Source organism: Indicator indicator, chromosome 2 (assembly GCF_027791375.1).
Source record: "Indicator indicator isolate 239-I01 chromosome 2, UM_Iind_1.1, whole genome shotgun sequence".
NCBI lineage: Eukaryota > Metazoa > Chordata > Aves > Piciformes > Indicatoridae > Indicator > Indicator indicator.
In genome coordinates, this window is record NC_072011.1 from 34579055 (window position 1) to 34603273 (window position 24219).

Sequence of the window (24219 nt, forward strand, 5' to 3'; positions counted from 1 at the left end):
TGGAGAAGCCTGCACATGTCCAAATCATTTTGAGTATTGACTCATTCAATGCTCAGAATGTCAAAGGGGTGATATCTCAGGCCACCCCTTCCTCTCCCTCCTTTGGCCAAACTCTAGTGTCCCAGTGACCTGATGCAACCACAGCTTCACCTTACAGATAGAGACATGGAGTTTTTCTACAATAGGTCAAATCCTAATGCTGACACAAGGCAGAGGCTAGAAGGCATAGTTGGGAGTGAAGAGAAAGGTTGTCAGCAGCTAGAGAGACTTGAGTAAAGCAACCAAAACATCTCATCTGCAGACGGAGGTGCAGACAGACAAGCAGGTAGAGGAGCTTATTCTGGAATTGCAGAACTGGCTGCTGTCTGGATGCAACCAGAGGTCTGACAGCCAATTTTCTCACCTCTGTAGGACATGTCCTCATGTAGGGACAACATTCAGACTGTTTTCCATAGTCACATGCCAGGGACTTGTTTATATGGTGTATATAGCAAGGTAAATAGTGGTGGAATCATAGAGTCAAGAAGGTTGGAAGAGACCTCAAGGATCATCAAGTCCAAAACTTTTGTTTTCCTGACCAGTTTAGCCCAGTTTATGCTAGTTCCTGGCAGGACAAAAAAAATTGTCTAAGTCCCCCCAGACAGTCATTCTGGAAGAGAGGGAAAAAAAAACAAACCAAACAAAATGAAAAACAAAACAAAACAAATCTCCATGTTTTACCATAAATCTTGTAGAACAAACTGAAGAAAAAGAGATTTTACTTCTTTTCCAGTTCTGGGAGTTGCAGTGAGACAACCAGGTTTTTAAATCACCACAGAATGTCAATCAGCATTTGACAGGATTTCAGAACCACTTCTATGCTGCTTTGCTATGGATTTGTTTTAGCTCTCACTGTGAAGACATTCTTTCAAGTGACTCATGTCCCACATTCCTGCTTCAGGGTTCAGAAAATTAGCACCTTGCAGCCACCTCTGAAGGCTACCAGAACAGGACATGGCCTCATATGTTTATGAATGAGAGTGTAATTCTTGTCTTGGTTGGTTAAAGTTTTACTCAGTGTTGTTTATGTAGGTTCTAATTCAAGAGAGAGCTTATTGAGTATGCCATTGAAGCTTGAAAGCACTCTCTTTCCAGACACACACTCACACACGAAATTGAGGTGAGGTTGCAACAATATTGTCATTAACTTAAACCTCAGGTTTTAAGTGGAAAAAAAAAAATCAAAGCCCAGGATAAATGTAAAAGAGTCAAACATGGTAAGATACAGGTAACAGCAGTTAGGTCTTCCGGGATCTTTCACTGTACTAATAAATGACAAAATGTCAGAAAAAAATAAAAATGGTAATGGACTTCAACAAGCAATTTACCAAGTCTATAAATACTGCAATAGTTTAATCATTAATAGTATATGTTAGCATGAGCTCAGGTAAAGTTCATATTTGATATTTTTAAAGTTACTTTAATATTATGGTTTTAGCAATGTTTGCAGTATTGAACAAGGAAGTGTTGTCTACTATATGTTCAAATTCAAGAGGATAAGGCTGGCAATACATTTGGTAGAACTGTTTTTAATTGTTGAATGAGCATTTTTATACAGTTTCAGCACCTATGAATACAAAATGACAACACATGCACAGCAGAGACTGGAATGAGGCCTGCTGAATAAAAAGACAGAGCTTGTTGCCCTGCCTAGTGCCTTAGGCTATCCATCCTTGACAAAGGCAATCTCTAATGATCCAGGCATATATTTTGGGTTGATTATATGATGGAAATCAGTAGCTTAGAGATGACTGTGTTATCCAGAGTGTCCTTTTTTCCTTCAATGTGTTCTGGAGCTCAGGGGGTAAATCTCCCAGGTCACCACTCTGAAGCCACTGGGCAGTCCCAAGACTAGTTTATTCCTGGAGGCAAAGAATGAAAGACGCTGGCCCAGGAGCAAGTGTTGTTGAGGCACAATGTGAGATTAAATATGTTATGGAACATGGTCTCAAGTTGGATATCAAAAGGAGCTGGATGTGTTATAAAGTAAGCAGATATAAGGCAAATCTCATTGCAAAATCAGGAAATTATAAAGGATTATGCAGGAATGTCCAAAATTAAAGTATATCAGCTTTCAGATGCGCATCATTTTGTACCCTTCTATTGCCTACAGCCTTTGTGTTCTCAAAGGATACATTTGAATATAAAGCAACTAACGTGTTTTCTCTCCCTTTTTAACTAGCTTCCAATACAAATTACATTAAATATCACATTCTATGATATCCATTTTTTATTTCTAAACAAATGTATTCTGAGAAGCAGTTTCCTTCTGCAGATGGATGTGTTCGCTCTACCATTTCCCGTTTGTTTTCCCATTTCATCTCTTTGTAAATACAAAGTTTACAGTTTGTGCTCTGAGATGAGAACTGATTATAATACTTAAACAACATCATGAGAATAGCTGAAAGCTAAAATACAGTGACAGTTGGTTTGCTAGGCAATTCACTGGTAGATTATGAAAGCCCATTTTAAATAGTTACCTTTATATAAAATATATTTTGCTTAGCTCTTCATCTTTGTTTACTGGGATACCCATAAGAACATTCCCTGTATTTTTCAGTGGAACTTTCTGTTCCCTATCAAAAGTCCCTAAATCAGTTTCTAAGAAGACAATAATGGTGACATGTTGAATTTGTATTATGTTAACATGCAAATCTTTTATCTTGAATGGATCTCTTTACTGTCTTGAAGTATATGAAGTACTTCAGATGAGCACAGGTACATGCTTTTGCAGTAAGACATCAGAGACTCCTTGGAGTTTTTTCTGGATGGTGGCAGAATTTAACCAGGTGTTATGTCTCTCGAGCAAACTAACGTTATTCTTCTGCCTGTAGCTGGAAAACAGATAAGATCTTATTAGTTCAAAGACAGGAACGTTAATCTGAATAGTTCTCTGAGCCAGAAAGAAATACTGCCAGGAAGTGAATGATTATGTAGAAATTTTGTTGAAGTGTTCAGCCAAAATTCACATCATATTTGTATTTATTATTTAAGTTAGCAATAGAAGAAAATAACAGGAAGGAGTGAAATATGGCAGAATGATTTGGAGTTTAAGAAAAAAAACTCCTCAATTTCACAACAAAATAAGCAAAACAGATGCAAATAAGCAAAAGAGATTGTCAAAATTGCCTGCTATGGACAGTCGCATCAAGGGAATTTAGGCATATTTTTTTACAGAATAATGGAATACATCTGGTTGGAAGAGACCTCAAAGTCCAACCCTCAACCCAGCACTGAAAGGTCAACACTAATCCATGTCCCTAAGCACCAGGTCCACATGCTGCTTAAACACCTCCAGGGATGGTGACTCTACCACTACCTTGGACAAACCATTCCAGTGTTTGATAACCCTCTCTGTGAAGAAGTATTTCCTAACATCCAGCCTGAAACTCTTCTGATCCATCTTGAAACCATTTCCTCTAGTCCTGTACCTTGACACCAAGAAGAGGCTGCCCCCCTCCTCATTCCAAACTCCCTTCAGGTAGTTGTAGAGTGTGATGAGGTCTCCCCTCAGCCAATATATATTTTTGAGGTAGGAGCTGAACTCTTTTAGTTTATTTGGAAAATATTTTAGAAATATTTTATAATTTTCAGGTTGTTCTATGATGTTTGAAATTATAACCCCTAATGTCATAACGTATGTGGTAGTTTCAGTGATAAAAATGTAACACCTGGTGCAACTTCTGCTATAATGTGCACTGCCCACGTTTTTGGTGAGGCATTACAAAGAACAGCCACAGCAGGAGATCGCTCTACAATGCAGCACACAGTTATAGTTTCCAAATCCCTGTGGGTGCAATGGCAAGAACTACAAGTGTCTTCAGCACTACACCATTCTTAACATAGTTTCTGTGTTTGCTACATCATCATTCTTTAAGGAAGTTGATTTTCAAGCAGAAATTCATAGAACAAGAGACTAGCAGGGTCTCTGAGCCCTGGAATTTCTGGCAGGAAAGCCAATGGTGTCACTTATGGTGCCAAACAATGCAGAGCAGACCCAAGATAATGTGTAAGAATGCCGAGAGAGTTCTTGGAAACCTGCTTCTATTTACTCACCCCTTTGTCCTTCTCTGTTGTCAGGCTTTCTGTGATTTAATGTGTAGAATTATGAGGTTAACCTGACTGTTCCAAACTAGGCCATTTAATAATATTGCTTTATGAAGTTCCCAGCCTATGGGTAACTACAAACCAGGAAAGAAAGTTTAGCCAATAATTTGTGGCTTTGAAAAAAGAGGCATTTGAATGAAAAGGGATAAATCTAGGCAACTGGTATGGAGATTAATTTTGAGGTAATACTACATTTGGGCTTAACAAATTTCAGTATTTGCTTTTAGCAAGTATACAACATCTTCTAGTCTGTGGAGTTCTGCTACAGCTTCTCTTTTCGTTTTGCATGTGGTGCCAGACAAGCAGAAGAAGAATGTAAGACCTTCACCACACAGTATTGCTGTGAATGACTGCTTTTAAAAAAGTCACCTTTTGTTAGAGGTAGGATAGGAAAAAAGCCAGCAGCAAGGTGATTATAACTCAAAAGGAAATTGGATTGGGATCCTAGTGTGTTAAATGATTGTCAAGAGGCAGGAAGCAGGTGTACTATGGCTGTGTGGCCCAGAAATACTGCAAAAAGAGTCCCAGGTATTCCCATGGATTTTCTTGGGAATTAATGGGAAGGTACATTCCTGTTGTGGCATGTTGTGCTGCTACATGAAAAAACAGTACCATATGACTTTGCAGGCAGAAGATTAATCCAGAGTAGCTGGGGAAGAGAGTTGGCAATGGGGGTGGCAGTGTCTAAGTTGAGCGGGATGAGGAATTCAACTCCATGTGCTTTCTGTGTGCCTTGAGAGGTCCAGCAATTACAGAGTGACTCTGAACCAGAAGCTCAGATTTATGCTTGTGCATTTAGGTGCATAGGTTTATGTATCCGGTTTTGGAAATCTGTCACATGGCTTTACTTCCTCAGAAATCAAGAGCACAGCAGCAGGTCTGCTGGTTTGCATATACTATTTACGTAAGTGGAGATTCACATTTCTCTTTTCTTGAAATGATTGCCATGAATTCATTGCACTACCTTACATTAAACAGTAGTTAATTATCAAGGGTAAGGAAAAAAAAAAGAGTAAACTTAAGTAAATAGGAATGAGGTAAATGATTGAAATTGGAAAAGCGACAAGGATTAATGTGCCTTGGGAAAATGACTAAAATGATCTACGGAGAGTGACACTGTTGAAGAGCTATTGTAATTATGCAAAGTAGTGGGCAAATCCTGGGAGCTGGCACACGTTTCATCAAACTGGTTAATTTGCTCTGTCGCTTTTAATGACATCGTCTTCATCTTACATGTTCAGTGCAGGCTTGCACATTCCCTTCATTTGGCAAAGATATTTTCTTTTACGTGTAGAGCAGGTGCTATAATACACCTCCTTCATTGTCAAAAGGCTGCTGATAATTTAGAAATAATTGAAAGCTTGTACAAGAAACATTCATCTTACTGTTCATTTTCTGAAAAGATGAAATTTCTGTTGAGGATTTTCATTCTCTTTTCTTGATTAGCACTCCCTGTCTCAGCAAGGTTTTGTGGAGTCACTTTAGTGCAATCAATACTCAACTTTCAGCCAAATGCCAGACAGAGAGATGTTTTAATGCTATTACTGTTTATCAGAAATCAGTAATCTGAGCATTGGTTTCTTGCAGGCCTTTTGATCCCTAGTCATCTTGACTCCTGTTGTTTATATATATAGTTATTTGTTTTCAATTAGGTTTTTGTTTATATATATATAGTTATTTGTTGTCAATTAAGTTTGTTATTAGGTTTACAGTAAATTAAAATCACAATGTATGACTATCGTGTGCTTAGCCAAAATGGAAAACAGGTCAATATACTCAGACTAGCCGTGTGTAGAAAATACAACATATAAATATAAATACATATGTAGAAAATACAACATATAAATATAAATGCACAAATCAGGAAAGAATCCTTAATGAAAAAATTCATCAAAACGACTTTGACTTTAGATCTTCAAAGAGCTAGAAATCAGAATTACATGCTGAACTTCATGTTGAAAGGTCCATTATTAGTGTTCCAATATCAAAAGCTGCAAAAATAGGAAATGTCAAAATTGAATTGACTTGCACATGCTGATATATAGCCTTGATCCATGACAACCTCACTGCAAAGAGCAGTTCCAGGAAGGTTGAAAAGAATAATTCCTTTGAAATGTGAAAGCCTTTCTCACCTCTTCTGCTCTCATTCCCTTTGTTCTCCCCCAACCTCATCATCCAGTGTGCCCTCTCCACATTGCTTCTTGTTCTGCTTTAATTTTTCAATTTGTTTTGAAAGAAAACAAAAATTTCCTGTCAAGGAGAGCAGTCGTACTATTGCTTGATGGTCAAAACTAAACATCTAAGCATTGAAACAACACTGGCACTGTGTGGATTTAATTGTTTTAAGAAAGAAAATCTTGCTTTTCTTTAGGTATTTCAAAAGCAGCTTAACTCTTTCCAAAGTTATTGACAATTTAATTAAAACTGGGATCAATGCATCAAAGATAGCAGATAGTAATTTGGTTATAAAGGCACCAGACAGGCTCTGCAATATCTCAGATTAGGGTTTTGTCTGCTACCACGCACATTTGGAAATGCAGTGCCTTCAGGGTGGTTGTAAATTCCCAGCCCCTTTGCTAGGAGGCTCTGGGGGAAGAGAAGGGCAAGAAAAGAAGCGAGGCAGTATGAGGGGAGGAGTCATGCCTGCAGACCCTTCAGCCTATCTCCTCCTGTGGCCTCCCAAGGAAAATATTTACATGCCTGTTGGTTACAAACTAACCTACAAGTGTGAGTAGAGATTACATGGAAATCTGATCAATTAGAGTAAGGAGGCAGGAATCTCCGCAGCATAGTTAGATACTTCAAAGTCATCCATGGCATCATTTTGGTTATATTTTTTTGAACCATAAACCCTGTGTTTGCTCTAGAAAGTAAAAGGTTTTGTTTCCTGAAGGAGTGTTTGTACTGAACACTTCAGTGCCATTGCCAGAAGAGACAGGAGTTGCATGTGTCATGCCAGGAAACGTGTTCTATAATTTAACTGCCATTAATAAATATCAGAACTAATTTTTAAGATGTTGTAATGTCTCTTTTTTGCAACCAGAAGCACTGTTGCCTAGGGTATGAATAATGACTTTAATATTCTCTGTGTGGCAGACTCTTCATATGTAGCTTTTGCATTTAATAAAAGGCAATTGCATAAAAGTCTGGGCTATTGTTGTCAATTTTGCACATGATGCTTAAAGGAATAAAAATACCAGATCTTCTGTTGTGTTCCCAAAGAGAATTCATAACTAAAAGTGAAAAAATTAATTCTTCTTGGAATACACCAATGCAAATAACCATGGGATCTTTCTTTATTTGAACAAAACTCCATGAAGTTAGAAACCTCAAGTATTCTATTTTGTTTGCTTTGCCAACCTGTAGCTATCACAGGTTATGAATGCCACAGTGTGATAGAAGGTTCTTTTATCCATAAAAATGTCTAGCATATCCCGCATAGTTGTTTTGGCAGACAGAAAAGGAAAATGCGAATAACAAACAGTCCTTCTTCATCACCAGAGCTGAAAGAGCATAGTTTTGGAAATGAAAGGAGGTTCCAGGTCCCTGGTTGTTATTTATAGTCAGAACAGTGGTTGTACCTGTCTTATATTACTCCACAGTGATTGGATAACCTATTAAAATTAGAAAAGAAATGCTATATTATTTCAAACTATGTTTCAGGAACTGTTGACATAAGTATCATGGGTTCAATTAAATCTGCTGATGTGTATTTAATACCATGCTGATGTCATGCCAGTTTTAAAATGAAAGTGCTGGCTGGAGCAAAGCATTGTGGGGCTTGTAGTTTGGATCACTACATGAGAGGCTTTGTGTTTTGTTTGCTGCTTCCAGTTTCCAGGTTTGGGGTGTTGGTTGTTTATCACTCTGCTGGCTGTGGGCTTGGGGAGTTGGGGTTGTTTTGTCACTGGCTTCTGCTGCTGCTTCTGCCTTTGCTGTACTTTGCTGCAAAATAGCTATGCTAACTGTGCATTGTATTACTTTCATTAAACTCCTTATCTCAACCCAGGGCTTTTTGTGTTACTTTCCCTCCTGATCTGGGAAGGTTGGGGGTTGCTTGTTGGAACAGACTGTGCTAAGCCAGCACAATGTGTATATGATAAAAAACTGTTCTCTTCAATATAATAGCTTTAAAATTTTATCTTCCTGGGAGATTTGATATAACTGTGAGTGAGAAAAGGAGGAAGGCAGAAAATAGTATATGCAGAAGGCAGTAGGGTTTGTGTGGGTGTCCTTCCTTGCATTTTAGTTAAATGAAAACTGCAAAATCAAATACATGGGATTTAGGAGTATGCTTCTAAGTCTGGAAAGCAAACTTCAGCTCAGGGAGGAGACTGTTTAGGGTGTGGTTAGAGGGGTGGAGCTGTTGGCAGCAGTATTAACTTAATGAATTGCTGATGAATACTGGTAACAAACCAAAACTAATTATTAGTTTATCACAGCAACTCTAAAATGTATTTTATACTTGATAATGCAGACAAGGCTTGACATTCCTGAAAATTGATTTAGATCAGAGGGAGCAATTTTTGGACTGTTCGAAATGGAGCTGGTGGACATTGCAGTATGCATTGGGGAAACACAATCATTTTCACCCAATTTGAAAATCCAACCAGGCCATGCTAAGCAGGATTACCATCTTTTTGTTCCATCTTCCAAAGTCACATAGATGTGCATATACCCACAGCTAAGTATATATTCATATGTCCTTAGCTGTGGCTATTCATGCTCATCTCAAGAGTTCAAGGGCTGATCATCTTAGAAGAGTGATTATTTTTGTTTTGGAATCACAATTTCAGCTCACGTTATTTCAGTTTCAACAATCATATACTAAAAAATACTGCCTATCAGACTGCAGTGACCACTTTGCAGCAAACTAATCAGAGGCTCTCTGAGTTCAGTTCCTAAATGTCTATGAAAGCACACAGTCAGTTCAAATAACAGTAGTAAAGAGAACATTAACTATTTTAAAAATTTTGGTGAGTTTTGACCATCAAGCATAATTATGATGGATTGCTGATTGATATATGCCATTTACACTGGAACCACTAAGTTCATTACATGCTTTTTATACAGAAGACATAATTTTTTTATATAAAACCAGCTTCATAATTTCCTTGAATAAGTTATGACTAAGTGATAGCTAGCAGTTAAAGTTAGATGATGTATTAGATAATTTAATGTATTATGTTTGTGTTTGTAAAGTGAGATTTGATGTTTAATGATAATAAAGAAACTTTTGGATTATTAAACACTTCCTATTAATAATCAGGTAAATTAAAAACAGGTCTTACAGTAAAGTTTGAGCTTTGAGTTTGAGTCATTAAGATTAGGGTTAGGACAGGTCTGGGACAGGACGCAAATGCAGTGGCAGTTAATAATTATAATGGGAAATGAAGCCAGCATATAGACATTTTAAGTTTGATACAAAATTGGTTGTTTTTTATTTTTAATCTTCTGTTGCTTCTGTAGAGGCATTGCAATGTCTTAGAGTGAAGGAGGATGCAGGCAGCATTCAGTGAAATATGTGTTCTCAGCAAATTAAACTGGTTAATCAGTTCTAATCACAGCTCAGGAGACTTGTCTTTCCACATTTGAAACCTGAACTCAGAAATGTGTAACTGTACCTTCTCTTCACTTCAGACAAAAGCAGAGATCACAGGTTTGACCACCTTTTGTCTTGGAGAAGCAGCAGGAGGATTCAGGAAGTATGTTTTCCTTTGGCTAGAAGTGTTAAGTCAGTTGTACACAGAAGGCACAATTGTGCCTGGAGTTACTGCAGACGCTTGAGTTTTGGCATTGAGTATGGAATTTTACTGTGTTAAGAACTGCATGAAGACTTAGGACTTGTTTTCCATTTTCCCAAAGGGGAAAAGTTTCCCCTTTTCCCAAAAAAAGAGATATTTTAGATCTGCTGGAGCTCTGTTGCTCTCTATTGCTTTAGGCTCTAGAGTCTCTTCAAGCCCATAGTAGGGGCCTTAAAGACATTAAAGGCATTGGAATTCCCTGAGCTGAGACACTGATTTCCCCAATTCTGCTCTCCACAGGGTGTGAACTAATTTTGCACTTGTGGCCTGGGGTTATATAGATATATCTACAAGCTGCGTTGGCCATGCTTTTCTCCCTGACTTCAATATACAGATCTAGATTTAAAGGTGAATGGATGCAGAAGCATCTTCCTCTTTATCTTCTCAAATGCCTGCTTAGTAATGCATGTTCTGCAGAGGTGGGATGCCCACCTCCACGCTGGCCATGGGCACAGGTTCTGGTAAGTCCCCTGTGTGGTGCTCAGGATTTATGTCATCTGTTTGCAAAGTAGAAAATTTAAGCCAGCCCCTACCGTGTAATTGAGTCTCAGCCAAATTATGCCATCACTACAGGCTAAAGTCTGTAGGAAAAATCCCAGGGTACCTACTGCAACCAAATTAGCTTGCAGGGAGAAAGGTTGTGCAACACATCCAAATTTATCTGTTTCTGGCCTTTGTCCCCAGCAACTTTCTCCTCATAACTTCATCTTGCTTATGCTTAATATAAAGCATTTAACCCAGTTCTGAATATAACCAGAAAATCTAGCAAGCCATACTAAACATCATGTCCTACCATCAGTTCTATACTTAAAGAGCCAGAAACAAGATTTTTTGTTTGAATGCATGTCCCTTTCAGGGAAACATACACAAAGGAACTTCATACCAAGCCAAATCCATCTGGATCTCATGAATGAACAATTGCTAGTTTTATTTATTACAAAGAACATGGTCTGCAATGCCCCATGCAGAGACCCTATACAAATTCAGTAGAAAGACTGAGGATTGTGTCTGTTGTGGATGTTTGCTGAATATTTTTAGTAACCACACAAATGCTATTTCATTAGGTCTAGAAAAAACATTTCACTTGATTTGCTTGTGCTTACAAACCTCTCTTTAAGTTTCTCACATCTCTTCCTGATAAAACCTGTTAAAGATTAATTAAATATATGTCTTGATATTTTATATTTTTCATTTAATTCTGTCATGGAATTCCATAATTCCTCAGTTCTTGTGCATTTGCCAACTTTCGTTGATAAGATGTCCCTGAGACTCAAAAGTGGCACTTCTGTTACTCTGCATTCTGGCATTCGAAATGTATATACATATGTATGCCGTGAGCCAATAGGAATTAGTGCAGAACATGCATGTCTGAGACTGGAAACTGGAAATGGCCAGAAATTCTGCAGCACTGTTGGTGAAAGTAGTACCTTCATTAATTATTCACTGCTTTTCTGTAGGCACAATATAGAGCTGAGCCTGGATGCAAGGCTGATTGCTGCTGTATCAACACCACTTACACATGGAAAATTACTACTTGATCCACACATTATGGTGAAATTTGTGCAGATGACACATCCAGTTGAAAGGCAGTTGAGTGTCTATTGGATATAAGGATTTGTGTTATTCTGAGATGTTGTGGACTTCTAAAGCAAAATACCCAGCCTTGGCTCACAAGAAGAGACTATGCATAGGGAAGGCAATTAAGCCTGAGGAAAAAGCAGGTAGCTTGCTTCAGATGCTTTTAGCTGACATTCAGGCCTAGCTTTTCTATACAATGCATGGTTTATTGGGTTGAGAGAGCAGCAGGACAAAGCATGAGAAATGCTTGGTTTATAATGTTCAAAGCCATAAAAATCATGCAGTATGTTCATGTGAAATGGTAAGATGTTGTGAAGTAGATCTTCTGTCTTCAGTTGTGAGCTGTTGCCTAAACATTTCATATCCTGAAGGCCTGTTCCTGCTTTACTGATACCTTACTGAGATGAGTCACGCACTTAAAATCCTCTAAGACCTGTTTCAGCAATAAGTAGAATTTTAAAATACGTATTTTACCCTTTATTGGCAATGAAGATGGTTGTAGTTTGCAGAAGAGTCACACAGAATCATAAAATCGTTAAGGTTGGAGAAGATCTCTAAGACCAACCATCGACACCACCACAGCCATTCAACTATGCCCTAGAGTGCCACGTTTACATGCTTTTTGAACACCTCTGGGGGAGTGACTCCACCGTCTCCACCTCCCTGGGCAGTCTGTTCTAATGCTTGACCACTCTTTTAGTGAAGAAATATTTCTTACTATCCAATCTAATCCTCCCCTGGTGAAGCTTGGGACCATTTCCTCTTACTTTATTGCTTGATACTAGGGAGAAGAGACCAAAACCCACCTACAACCTCCTTTAAGATAGTTGAAGAGAGCAATAAGGTCTCCCCTCAGCATCCTCGTCTCCAGACTAAACAATTCCCATTCCCTCAACTGCTGTCTTCTGACAGTGAAGAGAGTCACTGCTGATGTGATGAAGCAATGGTTTCCAGCTTTTCTTTCTGAAAACCCAGTGAATTGTTTGACCATTCTTTGGGAGGTACTGCAGATCCAATTCATATGTACTGCATTTAAACTCAGATGAAAGCAGCAGCTTCCCCTAGATTCAGGCCAATGTTAACATTACATTCACAATATATTTTATCTCCTAGTAAATCTCTGAAAATAAATGTCATCTCATCAGTCCGCTCATTGTTATTTTTACCATCACAGTTTAGGCTACACGTGATAATGATAGTCTTAAAAGTAGTTCACTAACAATTATTTTCACTCTTGCTGTCTTTAAAAAAAAGGGACATAACTGCGTAGGCTAACCTGCATATATTTTAACACCCTACACTGTTGTTAGTGAAAAAATACATTCCTCTTTCTTCCACAACTAAATAAGATAAATAGAAAATATTTTAAAATAGTATGCTTTAACAGAGAGGATTAGAAATATAGCAATATTGAACATATTTTTGCTACTAGTATCCACAAGCAGATTCCAATCCCTAAGCACTACATCTACACAATTCTTAATTGCCTCCAGGGGTGGGGACTCCTCCACTTCCTGGGAAATCCATTCCTCTACTTGATAACCCTTTCATTAAAGAAATGTTTCCTAATATCTAATCTGAACTTACCTTGGCACAACTTTGAGACCATTTCCTCACGTCCTTTCACTAGTTGCTTGGCTGAACAAACCACCTCTCTATGACCTCCTTTCAGATAGTTGTAGAGAGAGAAAAGAACCACAACACAAAACAGCCATCACTATTAGCAGCAGGGTCTTTTAAGATTTGGCCTTTTCCTTCTGTTTGTGATTAGTTTTTTCTTGTAATTGATTCCTGCAGGGATTTTGAATTACAAACTTTCATGTTGAAGGATATTTCCAATTAGTCTGGCAGTTTGTTTATACTCTAGGATAAAAGAGGCATGTCATTTTCAGTAGAATAAATCCATTTCTACTTTGTGCAGAAAATGTGTCAAGGATGTCTGGGATCAAAGTTTCTAACCAAACTGACAGTTAAACATTGCCACAAAAGAAAAGAATGTCTTTCTGCAAGGAAGAAATCATCTTTTTAAGCATTTGGTCATAAATGTAAAGCCCTACGTATGAAGCCTACAAAGTAAAAAAATGTATTTGCTGACATGTTGGCGATTATTGGCTTCTATATATCAAGAAGAAATGCAACCTGAAAACTAGGAATAAATGTTTTTATTAACGGCATCTCTTATTTTACAGAGAAGAACCACAATTAAAGATATTAGATTTTAACAATTAAAGAAAGGCTGTAATGTCATACTTCTAATACTAGGCAGGTAAGAATGAAGGGGTAGCAACAATTAAAAGATGCTGGGAATTTTGTCTGTGGGTGTGCTAATACAGGAAATCTCTTGTTCATAGAAGTTTTTTAAGGATTAAAATACTTTCCTTAAAATGAGTCATTACAGCAATATCTATTAACAGCATGTATATTTTTTAGATAAAAAACACAATAGAGGCTTTACCTTGACACTCAACACATTTCCTTCTTAGTTTCTAAATTTAGCTCTGTAGTATTTAGAAACAAGTATACTATGAGCAATTAGAGGTAATCCCTGTAAGTAGATTGTTTTCTTATTGGAATCAGTATGAACTCAGAAAACCTTTGTACTGACTGGCTGCAGTTAGTAATACTTGTATTCAGCTGTCATTTACAACAGAATACAATAGTTCATAAAGTTGTCACTAATGCAGTAGTTTTATTAATGCAAGTGCATTTTAGTAATTGTCTTCACTATTGGTTTGGTTTTAAAGACAAACTGCATGAAATAGGACTGATACACCTGGAGTTTCACTGTTTCCTTTTATTTACTTTTATTGATTATTCTTTACTTGACAGGAGCATTTCTTTCTTGATTAAATTTGCAAAGGTTATTTGAATAACATTCTCCAAACAAAACCTTAACAACTAGCAACTAAAATTAGTCTGTGGTCTAAATCTTTGTCTTGACAGACTAATGGAAATATAGCACAGGTAAAAATACTTGGTCTTACTGGATTTTTCCACCATTTTATTTTCAGACATGAAATCACATCTCTGGTGTGGATCCTATCCATGTAATCTGAATGTCCCATATTCACAGGACACAATACAAGTGATCTTCATTGTCCAGAATTACGGCTTTTACATGTGCCTTCCACTGTGGAATGAGGGCTATCATTTGACCTAGCTGATGTAAGAGCACAGCTTTCAACCCTTTCATAGTCTCCCACCAAGCAGCTGGCCAATGTGTGACAGTAGCAGCAGGAGGGTGATCAGCCACCACCTGAAGTGGTGTAACACTTATGTTCACACTCTTTTACTTCACCTAAGCAATATGAACTGTATCTCAGTCTTACTGAGCTAACATCTTCACCTTTCTCTCTCCTGGTTATGAAGTAGTGGCAGGTTTTCTGTGGCAGAGAGTCAACTTGGAGGCCTGTGGCCAATGGTGTTTCCCAGGGATTGGTCCTGGGTCCAGTTTTGTTCATTATCTTTATCAACGACATGGATAAGGGGATTGAGAGTACCCTCAGCAAGTTCACTGATGATACAAAACTGGGGGGGTTGGCTGACACCCCTCAGGCTGTGCAGCCATCCAGTGTGACCTGGACAGGCTGGAGAGCTGGGTGCAGGCAAACTGCATGACGTTCACTAAGGACAAGTGCAGGGTCCTGAATTTGGGGAGGAATAACAACAGGCATCAGTACAGGTTAGGGGCTGCCCTGCTGGAAAGCAGCTCCACAGAGAAAGACCTTGGAGTGCTGGTGGACAGCAAGTTCTCCGTGAAACAGCAATGTGCTCTTGTGGCCAAGAGAGCCAATGGGATCCTGGGATGTATCAGGAAGGGTGTGTCCAGCAGGTCTAGGGAAGTTGTTCTGCCTCTCTACTCTGCCCTGGTGAGAACACACCTGGAGTACTGCATTCAGTTTTGGGCTCCCCAGTTCAAGAAAGGGAACTGCTGGAGAAAATCCAACAGAGCCACAAGGATGATTAGGGGACTTGAGCATCTCCCCTAGGAAGAGAGACTGAGACCCCTGGGGCTGTTGAGAAGACTGAGAGGGGAATCTCATCAATGTGTATAAATATTTGAGGGGTGGGTGTCAAGTGGAGGGGGCCATGCTCTTTTCAGTGGTGTGCACTAAGAAGACAAGGAACAACAGGTTCAAGCTTGAGCATAGAAGATTTCACCTCAACATGAGGAGAAACTTCTTTACAGTGAGGGTGATGGAGCACTGGAACAGGCTGCCCAGAGACGTTGTGGAGTCTCATTCTCTGGAGACTTTCAAAACCCACCTGGATGCATCACCCTAAGTGATCCTGATTTGGCAGGGGGGTTGGACCCAATGATCTCTTGAGGTCCCTTCCAACCTCTAATATTCTGTGATACTGGTACTGTAATAACTTCCAACTTCCAACAGTTGAAAAAAAATATATTTTATTCTTACTTTCATGAGATTTGCACAGCTATTTTGTTGTTCAGCCCCAAGTGGGAGAAATGGACAGGCTCAGAATTAAAAAACTGAGGGAGTATGGGATTAAGAGATCATTACATACAGATCTTCCATCGGTAGACACAGGCTAAAATAATTGTGCCTAAATGTCCCTACTCCTGGTACAGAAGTGCTTTAGCTCTCATTATTATCACTGTTGAGATCTTGTTTCAGCAGAGCTGCATGTTTCATCCTGGTCATCCTGTGGTACAGATTGCATCTGCAGCTTTCAAAGCAACAGGAATTTTTATGCTGCATGGAGTACATGACCAGTAAGTCATCACTGATGGGAACAATCACTCAAATGACTGTTCTAAGTACTTTTTGCACGAATCCAAGCAAACCATAATTGAATAAAAAAAGAAAAGTAAGTATTTTTTGTTGGAACTGAAAACTGCAAGATCCCACAAGCACAAAAGGATACACACACACAAAAAAAAGTGTTTCATGTGTCAAAAGATTTCTTAGACCTTTTTTATTGTAGATAAGTGAACTTCAGTAGATGATAAACTTTAAAACCTGAAGTGTGTGTGTCTTGAAGTGAGCTTTTTCCATTACCGTTTTTCCTGATACACATAACCTTTGATCTGGAAAGGTAAATGTGTTCTGAGAGTCTACAACAGCAGAGAACAAGCCTTTTGTTTCTTTAATACCAGATTCCTCCATCATAAAATATCAGGGTGTAAAATAAATTCTTCTTTCAGATTAAAAAACTGTACATTTTCACAGACTCCTAGAAACTATAGACAGTTAAAACTTGTTGGACCCTCTAGCCCATCTCCTTGCTAATAGGAGTTTCCTCTCTACAGTGCTTTACTTCTTGCTTTGCCAATTTAGTCAGACATATCCTAAAGTTGATGCCAGTAAACATTCCCTCCTGCTCATATAAAATTGTATATCCTTCTTACAACACAATATATAATTCTCCCTTTCTGTTCTTTGTTATTTTATTTTATTTTATTTTCCCCACTGTCAGCTTGTGGATTATTATTGAGACACTTGTGCTTCATTACTGGGAATAATTTCCTTGATGTTACAGATGCAACCTGCAACAATAATGTCTCATTTAGTCTGGTACCCTTCAACGTTCTAAGTGTTTCTCTTGTGCTTGTCATTTTGCATAAACAATATATTTCTTCAATCTTTTCCCATCACTCAAGGACTCCTATTGCTCAAACTTTTCTATTATTGTTCTTTAATCTTTAGTTAGTTTGCAAGTGTCTTGTACAGTTGAACAGAACAAAACTACCTATTACTCTGTGGTACAACCAACAACGTATCTTTCAGCCCTCAGTCTTCTCAGTATGAAGTATCACATAAATGCACATAAAGCTATGGGTCATGAAGATGTCTAAGGTAAACATCTTTTATTCAGATGGTAAAATTTCAGTTCAGAATCCTGAAAGGCTTTCTCTCTTTGCTCCAACCTACCATATTAATACTGCTGAAGGTAGTGTGAGGCATATAGCTCCCAAGTCGGCTTCAAGTGGTAAGGGATGTCATGTGCTATAGAATCAGTTATGAAACCCAAAAATCTATTCCTGCTTGTGAAGTTTTCAGTTCACGTGTTAAACAGCTACTAAAATAAGATAAAAACAGAATTAAAAGAAAATCATCAAAACAATTTATATTTGTAACTTATCAAAAAATCAGGGTTAATATTATGAACTAACCAGTTAATCTGGATAGTTAATCTTTCAAACTACTATGACCATGAAGTATATCAATATTGTGAAAGTAATGGGTGATGTTTGTGATTCTTTGCTACTTTATTCCACAAATTTTCTTTTTATATATACTCTGGTTATGTATCTGTCAGATTCGCAAAGTAATAGTCCACTAATGAAGTCAAAATCAATTGCATAAGGAATTTTTTGCAAGTAGACAGTTGCACACATACTTGCATAGTAAATTTCACTAACCCGCACCCATGAGTTTTGAGTTTTCCAAACACAGCTCCTGGAAAGCAATTTGGTATTGTGCAGGGACTACCCATTGCTCCTGCGCAAATATGTTAAAGAAGGTCATCCAATGCAACATCCTTCGCAATGACTGAGTATCAATTTTCTCACCATTATTTTAGCTTTTGCCCACAATTTGCTTGTCTACTCTTGAGGATTTTGGTTCCCTAGCAAATGGGACAAAAGAACCTTAACATTTCTAGTGAATTGTTTGGCTATGTAGTTCCATTCCAAGTATCTGTCAAAACCAAATTTGGTATATTTATTGCAAGTGTCTGTGGCTTATACCTAAATTATGCAAAAGTGCCTGTTTGGATTTGAGAGTTTTCTAATTCAAATACCTAACATCTGAGTTTTATCCTGGCAGGTTGTGAAAAAAACCTGTTGGGTTTTTTTTAATATATACTTTTGAAGAAGTAGAAATATTTGCATGAAGACTTTCTGCAGGACAATTCTCTTGGCAAAAATCAGCACAAATTTTTCAGGTTGATTTTACTCATGAGGCAGTGAGTTAATTTTATCTTTACCTGCACTCAGTATGTCCTGGAAGTTTCTTGCCTCTGAATATTGCAACAGCTGTACTCTAGCCAGAAATTAAAAATGGAACTTGCAGAAATAGTGCATGGCATGACTCGCTCATACAGATGCAAATTGCTCTAAGTCTTTGCAGTCTAATTTTAAAGGTGGGCCAAAATTAAATACTGGAATGTCACAAGTTCCTGCAGGAAAGGAGAGGTCACATTTAATTTGCTTTTGGTTTCTGGTTCCTTAATTTGCAAGCAAAGGTGAGTCATATGTGATAGTGTGACAGAAATACGAAGTATATGCTGCTGAAACATCTTTTAGAATTTTGTAGAATATCAGTAAACATTTTCACTCCCAAACAGCCAGTGGACCTACCTATACATCTGTAGTATAAAGAATTATGTCTGTACAAGGGAATGGTTAGCAGGAGGAGCCCAGCCAAACTAGCTATATATGGCTGGTTCTTTTTGGTGCCAGGGAATCCTGTCTGCAAACCTGTGTGGCTGGAAAAGATTTGAGAAGCTTCAGAGCCCATGTGTATCTCAAATGGAGATACAGAGCCAGAAGAAGGGTAAAGGAGATACTGTCAGCTGCCTAAGAGTATTCAAGTGAAGGGGACAAGTCACTCTCAGCACTTTCTCTTGTTGCTTAGTTTCCAGCAAACATCCTTAGTGTTTGGCACTCTCTAAAGGGAACAGGAACCTTCTAGCCTTTGTATGTAGGATTTCCACTACCACATATAAAATCCATATCAGGTAAGTTGAGTATCGATGAAGGAAGAGAATGGCAAATCTACAGTAGCCTAATTTGTTCAAGCAATGGGTATTTTGGGGAGTTTAGGTTCTGATTGGTATAGTACAGCTGGTGCAGTAAAATCAGACAACTTAGGCAATTGCAGGCCTAAGTGTGAAGGAGGAATTTGGGGATATATATTCCAAAAGTCATAGCAGTCTGGGAAGTCCTCACTGACTGGAAAAGTGGAAACATAACTCCTATTTTCAAAAAGGGTAAGAAGGAAGAACCAGGGAACTATAGACCAGTCAGTCTCACCTCTGTGCCCAGTAAGATCATGGAGCAGATCCTCCTGGAGGCACTGCTGAGACAGAAGAATAGTGAAGAGGTGACTGGGTACAATCAGCACATCCTGCCTGACAAACCTGGTGGCCTTCTATGAAAAGGTCACAACATTAATAGATGAGGAGAGTGCAACTGATGTCATTTACCTGGAGCTGAGCAAAGCCTTCGACACTGTCCCACACCACATCCTGGTCTCCAAGCTGGTAAAGTCTGGGTTTGATGGATGGACCATTCAGTGGATAAAGAACTGGCTTGATGGCCACACCCAAAGAGTGGCTGTCAATGACTCCATGTCCAAGTGGAGGCCAATGGCAAGTCCCTCAGGGTTCAGTCCCGGGACCAGTTGTGTTCAACATCTTTGTTGATGACATGGACAGTAGCATTGAGTGCACCGTCAGCAAGGTTGCTAATGACACCAAGCTGTGTGGTGCAGCAGACATGCTGGAGGGAAGGGATGGCATCCAGAGGGACCTTGACAGGCTGGAGAGGTGGGCACAAGCCAACCTCATGAGGTTCAACAAGACCAAGTTCAACGTCCCACATCTGGGTCGAGGCAATCCCAAGCACTGGACAGTGACTGTCTTGAGAGCAGCCCTGAAGAAAAGGACTTGGGGTTGCTGGTCAATGAGAAGCACAACATGAGCAACCAGTGTGCACTTGCAGCCCACAAAGCCAATCACATCCTGGGCTGCATCAAGAGAAGCATAGCCAGCAGGTCAAGGGAGGTGATTCTCCCCATCTACCCCACTCTGCTGAGACCCCACCTGGAGTACTGTGTCCAGTTCTGGAGCTCCTGTTACAGGAAAGATCTGGATGTGCTGGAACATGTCCAGAGAAGGGCCACAAGGATGATCAGAGGGCTGAAGCACCTCTCCTATGAGGACAGACTGAGAGAGTTGGAGCTATTCAGTCTGGAGAAGAGAAGGCTCCAAGGAGACCTTATTGTGGCCTTTCAGTATCTGAAGGGGGCCTACAAGAAAGCTGAGGAGGGACTTTTTAGGGTGCCAGGTAATGATAGGACTAGGGGAAATGGAACAAAACTAGAAATGGGTAGATTCAGATTGGATGTTAGGAAGAAGTTCTTCACCACGAAGGTGGTGAGACACTGGAACAGGTTGCCCAGGGAGGTGGTAGAAGCCACATCCCTGGAGGTTTTTAAGGCCAGGCTGGATGTGGCTCTGAGCAACCTGATCTAGTGTGAGGTGTCCCTGCCCAAGGCAGGGGGGTAGGAACTAGATGAGCCTTGTGGTCCCTTCCAACCCTAACAATTCTATTATTCTATGATATAAATTGCTTCTTCCACAGAGTTGCTGAAGTTGTATTCAAGGTTAGAGTACTACTAATCTTGCATGTGTGCTCAAGGCAGAAAGGACAGAAAGTGCAAAATGCTGGTGCCTTCCTATTTGTGCAAGGACATGCAGTTTCAGTTGCCGCTTTCTCTGATTTAGGTGTATTAAATACTCATGCTGAGATAGGTGCAAATCACTTGAAAAGTAACAAGGTTAGAGTAAAGCTAGTTATTTCTCAATAACTGATGCACTTCTGCTTGTGTGGTCTCTGGAACAATTTCTCAGGAAGTAAATGTGGAATCTCAGTGCAACCTGCCTCCTCAGAAGGAGAGACAGCAACCTGAACTACAGGATAGCACTTACATCACAAAGAATGTATACCTTTCATTTAAAGATACAGAAAACTAATAAATGCTGTAGTAGATATTTACTGACATATTATATTGTGTTGCTTACAGAATAGCTGTAGTTGGATGACTACATGCAATAGATCTTTGGAGCTGTTGACTTCTCTTCCAAGTTATTTCCCATTTCACTTGTGTCTTGTAAAAAATGGCTGTGAAAAAAACTAAAATCTGGTGTTTATAAATAGTGCAATAAAAATATGTCAGCCATTAAAAAAAATTATAACCATTCTGTTCTAATTTCATGAACATTCCATAATCACTAAGAAGACACTCTAGAAGAGTTGTCTATTTATGAGCGCATATGAATAGACATCTCACATCCCTGTGTTCACTCCTAACTGATTTGCCTAGCCTTGATTAACCTGTCCTTTATAATAAAATTGCTGTTAGCAGGAGTGTGCTGTTAGATGTGGTGAGGGAGAAAAGAAGCAATCTTTCCAACAGTTTCTGTAAACGCAAATATACATTACAGTGGTGTTGGTAGAAATGACTCCCATAATCAGTATATTAAGCTATCCTCTCCTTGTTCCTGTTATGATGTACTTTTAACTTTCCCAAACCTACTTATTTAAGTAAATTGGAATGTGTCTATATGTTCATATAAACAGATAAATAAGCAATATGTTGATCCCTGGCAAGGATGAAACTAGTGATCTCTTTTGTACATATCTACTGCCAAATAGAAAAAGTGAAAGATAAAGTTTTGTGGAGGAATTATGTCTTCTTGTATTGCTTAGTAGCAAGCTGGTTTATATTTAACCAAGTTTATTGGGTTTGGGGCTTTTTTTAGAGTTATGGACTGATAGTGTACCAGAATTGTTTTGCAAAGTCCATGAACTAAAGCAATGGGTGCAATGAGGGGCACTGAATCTGCAGTCTCTGGAGATCATCTGGCACTTTTTGGAATTGTATGTAAGATCATGCTTCAAAATGAATTGCTGCCTAAATAATACCTGTTCGCATTTTCAAACATGCCGAGTTTGAACTTAGTTAAACTTAGAAACTAAACTTAGCACCAAAGAATTAATTAAAAAAAAAAAAACAACAAAAAACCCCAAACCAAAAGCTATGTGGGTTCATAACCAAGCACAGTCAGTTGTAACTGCCTATATGCTCTTAGAAACTTCCAATGCCCTTTGAACTGGGCCCAAATCCTACCTAAGTGTAAGACTGAATCTAGTGCTTTTCCACAATTTTTCCCAGATTACAGAAGCAGGGCAGGGTGCTGCTAGCCCAGGTATGGTTGTGGGTTTTCCCATTACGCTCCTTCTTGCCTGCAAAATACTTACATTATTTCAGCCCTGCCTCCAGTCATGCTTATGTTCCATAGCATGCTGGCATTACACCTTCATCCTTTAGGTAAAGATATGCCTATTTCACTTCAGGTAACTGTTTCTGCTACACAGCAGCCATAAAAGGAAAGCTTTGCACTGCCTCCTACCCACAGAGACAGCCAGACACCAGCACAGGGTTGCCCTTGTAGCAGTGGAATAACAGAAACGTGTGGAAGCCTGAGGAAAAGGTTTCCACCTGGATATAAAGCAGAGCTCCAAGAGCATGAGCTGGCAAGCTGGCAAGATTGGCAAGCATGGGTGGGCAGGGAATTCAAGGACCTGGGCATCTACCCTTTGTAGAAAATGTGCTGTTAAAAACCGAACTGCCTCAGTATTTGCAGTATTCACTTACTTTAAAAGACTAGCAGTGTAATACTTTGCTTCATTGCAAAAGGCGATCTATTACTTCTATGATGGTGCTTGTTATAAATCTACCAAATTTTATAATAAGGTTTTCAATCCATATGGATCTATTTTTGTGTCTAAAGTTATCACTTCTTTCTCCTTGAAAGCTGATTAATTCATCCTCCCCAAAGCTGGGGCTTTGGAAAATCTTCGTCTCCAACTAGTTATCTGAGGTTTGAAAGCTTTGGCTTTTATCATAATCCAAGTGAGAATGATGTAAGTGAATATGAGTTATTGTTGTACAACTGTACTTGAATGCTATATGTCACATGTTAATGGTTTCTAAAAACACACCTGTAACATAACCTTATATCTGATTCTGGAACTGGACAGCATCCTGATATTTTCTCTGATGGTTTACTCCTGCATATCATCTTTGGAGTATTGTGGCTCTAATTATTTTGGTGACGGTTCTTGTGATTCTTCAGATGGAGTGCTATTGAATCCTTCAGTGTAGGCATGTATACCGTTTAGAGGACCAAAGGAGACCCACTGTCTCCTTGTAATTCAGTTTGTTCTCCTGAGCCTCCTATAAAGCCTTTTAGGTCAGTACTGCAATAGTGCTTGATGGAAAAATATCTGATGCTTGATATAAAGCCTTTTTAAAAATACTCAGAACTTTGAACATATCTTTGAACATATCTACTTTCATATGTTCATACTTTGAACATATCTAATGAGATTGTGCCTGCACTTCAGTGGAGTAACAGGTAACTTCATGTCTACAAGCCTTACAGATAGAGCTGGCCAGAAAGCTTCAGATACAGCAATTCCTACTGACAAATGCATTTTTCAACAAATAGAAGACTCTCTGAAATATAGCACTTATACCTAAATTTTAGATGTGACAGGGTCTCAATGTATTATGACTACTAATTAATTAACTACTGATATTTAAAAAAATTGTAATAATTATGACATTATAAAAGCAAAATATTTTGAAACTAAAATAATATTTCTACATTGTCAAAATGAAAACATTCTTGGATTCCAAATAATAAAACCCCTCAACTTCTGAAATTGAACTATTGACTTTTCATGCCAAGCAAAAAAAAAAAAAAGACCAAAACGGACAGTTCCTCTGAATAAAAATAGGATTCTTCACATGCGCAGTTCTATCCACAGCCTTTTCTGAGTTACTACAATGATTGTACCAACCATCAAATATAACTACAGATATAAAAATATGTGAGAAACTTAGAAGTTGTCAAAAATGGTTAGGAGACAACT